General features: G+C 36.1%; 1 long non-coding RNA gene across 1 annotated transcript; it reads right to left on the reverse strand.

Moving 5' to 3' along the window:
* Positions 1-1,022: 1,022 nt before the first annotated feature.
* Positions 1,023-2,072, reverse strand: LOC142656252 (uncharacterized). The gene is made up of 2 exons (XR_012849633.1): positions 1,836-2,072; positions 1,023-1,419 (listed from the first exon to the last, which is right to left on the reverse strand). It is a non-coding gene; the product is annotated as an uncharacterized LOC142656252 (long non-coding RNA).
* Between the last annotated feature and the right edge of the window lie 1,922 nt (positions 2,073-3,994).

The following is a 3,994-nucleotide window of genomic DNA, read 5'->3' on the forward strand; positions in this document are numbered from 1 at the left end:
AGGAGAGAAATTAGGTTTGGCGTGTATCATAGAGTTTGGTTGTATTTGGTAAGAGAGAGAAAAGCAGCTGAGTAAAAAAAACCTCAACTGTGTCTCGGACACCACGTGTTCCCCCAATATATATGTATGATATGGTCATTTGTTTAAAAGTGGTAATTCTAGACATTGTGCCTTAGTGTTTAATGCTTTTGACTTTATGATTCTTTGTGTAAAGGATAACAGACCCGGACAGTAGCGAATTGCTGTATCACAAAATAGATAGCGAAGGCCATTATAACCGCTTACTTTGTACGTTCATGGGAAATAAAGCTATTTTTCTTTAAATAAATCTATCACTAGGTACTTGTGCGGAGACTCAAGGGATGACAGTTTTATCTGCTGTACTGTAAAAGTCAACTGGCATAAACTGATGTGTACAAAGGACACGCACAAGAACAACAGCCCTTGGTACTGCATCTTGCTAATGTCACTTGCATTGATCATTCCACAATGGGCTTCAGTGAGACTTGTTACAACATTTAGAAAATAAACAGACTAAGTTGACTTAGTTTTTAATATGTTAACTCTGTGGCACATCTATTAGTCAAAGCATAGAAATCTATTACCACTGTTGTGTACCATGGCACATGCAATCTAATGCGAGAGGATGGAAGGTTCTTAAGGCAATGATCCCAGAATAAAGCATGTAAAGTGTTGATATTTTTCCAGATGGGGTAGTAGATGGCCAGTAGTTGAAATGGCTGGTAATTGACGGCCCGTGGGGCAAGGAGAAGTAAGAGGTCCTGGTTCAATTCCATGAGTAACACATCTGCAAGTTGGCTATTCCATGAGGTCATCAACTGGCAACTGAATTATAACAATGAAGTGGTGGTAGTTCCTTCCTAATAATTCTAACTACAGTAAAATATAAGAACCATGTAGTAGTGTAGGACACATTTTTTTGGTGACCGTCATTTGTAAATGACCACCATGAGGAGAAGTGGATCACAAACTGATGTTTCGGGAACAAATGGAAAAACCAATGGGGCAAATTGTTCTTTATTGGGGAACTCCAGACAATAATAAACAATATTGTTCAACATGTTCATATACCCTGTCCATAAGCCGTAATTAGGGGGGGAGGGGTTTATACCCCCCCTTTTTAATTATTAATTGCAAAGTGGGAATTTTAAGAATCAAGGTCTCTGATACTCATTTATAATGGACAGGATAAACATCGGTTCTTTTCGTGTCCTCAAAATTATTGTTACCTGATTGCTTGATGCTCTGCCATTTACTCCTTAATATAAATTTTGTTGATAGGTAACAACAGCAGAGATCTAGTTTTCATTAGGCTGCATTCCCTCATATTGATACCTATTGCCGCTTGCTCCTTGTGATTGTTTTCATTTCTGTTGTATGTTCCTTTTCTCTTTCTTTCTAAAAATCATAAGAAAAGAGGTTTTTTTAAAAACGGCATTTGGCCGTTATAGTTTGTGGGACGGGAAGAGATCCACTGCTGTCAACTTTACTAGCTAAAATGGAGAGAGCCACACTGGCAGTAGAGAACTCAGCTATGGTGACATCATGGATGACATCATAAATAATAACTTTCCTTGCAGAATTTCTATAGCGGAAATAGTAAGGTGGCAGCAGATTCCCCTGGCAATTATAGCTGATTTCACAATTAGTTGGGGGATTGCCTAGATGGGACAACAGCATTGAAATATATGTACTACAAAGCGAGGTGAATAGCTTACAAACAGTGATAGAGGAGCTGTATAAGAATACACATGGAAGACCCTTGGCTCTAGTTGTACGGTAATACAGCACAGCTTTTATCATCTAGAACCCACCTCTGTCATTGATGTTGCTTCTTAGAGGTTAACATATCTGCACTGCAAATATTCCTCGGTACAATCTGTTGCGTGAGATGTATAATGCTTCCATTCTTCACCATAACTAATCTTCTTCTACCCGGGTTGATTTATGAAACATCCTAGTCTTTATCTCTTTTGCTGTATGCTCCTGATGAATCAAGGATAAGACAGATATAGCGTAATCCCACACAACATAAGGCAGACTTTTTAACATTATTTAACACTGGCAATATAGTAACACATAAAAATATATTACCATGCTGTGTAGAATATCAATTGTGTCATGTGCTAATAGTAAATATGTTGTTATTTATTGGAGCCCTTAAAGCGCTGTAATATATATGTCTTAAGGGAAATAAAAATATAGAAGCATTGCCTTCTTAAAGGGGTATTAGGGTTTCAGTAAATAAAGGTTATTCTTTGTATAATAAAAAGTTATAAAATTTTCCAAAATACTCACTATTTTCAATGCAGTCATTCAATAAGGCTATGTTCACACGCAGTGGTTTCAGACGTAATTCGGGCATTTTACGCCTCGAATTACACCTGAACATACGCCCCTAATAAGCCTACAAACATCTGCCCATTGCTTTCAATGGGAATTACGATGTTCTGTTCCCACGAGCCTTTTTTTTCGCGTCGCTTTCAAAATACGGCGCGTAAAATGACGGCTCGTCAAAAGAAGTGCAGGACACTTCTTGGAACGTTTTTGGAGGCGTTTTTCATTGACTCCATTGAAAAACAGCTCCAAAAACGGCCGTAAAAAACGGCGCAAAAAACGCGAGTTGTTAAAACAAGGCCTGAAAATCAGGAGCTGTTTTCACCTGAAAACAGCTCCGTATTTTCAGACGTTTTTGACTCAGCATGTGAACATACCCTAAGAAGCATCTTTGTTTACTTCCAGTGGATAAAAATCAAGCATGGTTCGTTACACAACACAACTTTGATAACTGAGATGCATCAGTGTGTCCATTATATGACCAGAACAGATTGTATCCACTAGATATATACAATGAATATTCCTACTCAATGATACAAGCAGAGATCTTGAAAATCATGAGGGATTGAACAGAAATATACAGAAAGTATATTGGAAAATTGTATAACTTATAACTATACAATGAATAACCTTTATTTGCAGAAACCGTAATACCCCTTTAAATCATTATGCTGAATGTCTCCTCAAGGTCACAGTTGTGTTTGGCTTTACTACTACATAGACAAAACACTTAGATATGAATCTGGCGACCATTTACATCTAGGTGGTCAAGAAGGTGACAAGTTATCTTAATATCAATGCTTTCTAGTAAACACGTGAATGACGATCTCTCGCCCTTAGTATGTGCAGTATATGTTTGTTATCTTTTTACTATTTCAATGACTTGTTTTCCATTAGTATAACCTGTGAGTTTATTCATCTAATCTGTGCCTTTTATATATATATATATATATATATATATATATATATATGTTGTGATACATTATACTAATAGGCTCCACACTCTTCTATGCTTGTGTTATTTGGAGCTCACAGCTGTCACAACTTCAAAAACAGAACCTTTGTAAGAGAACATCTGAGGTACGGTACAACTGTCAGATTCCTGTCTGGTGTTCTTCTCTAGTTCACAGGAGTTGTTAATAGTTTCTTGATGTGTGATACCACTCCTGTAAATTGCTCCAGCAGAGAGTTCAAAGTATGCTTACCATATTCCACCAGAAGCTACTGAATCTATCTATCTATCTATCTATCTATCTATCTATCTATCTATCTATCTATCTATCTATCTATCTATCTATCTATCTATCTATCTATCTATCTATCTATCTATCATCTATCTATCTATCTATCTATCTATCTATCTATCTATCTATCTATCTATCTATCTATCTATCTATCTATCTATCTATCTATCTATCTATCTATCTATCTATCTATCTATCTATCTATCTATCTATCTTCGGTTGCACTTTTCTTTTAATTCATCCTTGTAAGAGATCGATTCTTAGAAATCAGACTGACTAACCTAAATATTATGCTTGAAACACCTAAATTTACCAAATTTTGTGGAGAAGGTTATTTGACATGCAAACAGTTAATATATAGAATTTGAGATTTATTTAGTATCAAAAAAATT

The sequence above is a fragment of the Rhinoderma darwinii genome, chromosome 6 (assembly GCF_050947455.1).
Source record: "Rhinoderma darwinii isolate aRhiDar2 chromosome 6, aRhiDar2.hap1, whole genome shotgun sequence".
Classification (NCBI taxonomy): domain Eukaryota; kingdom Metazoa; phylum Chordata; class Amphibia; order Anura; family Rhinodermatidae; genus Rhinoderma; species Rhinoderma darwinii.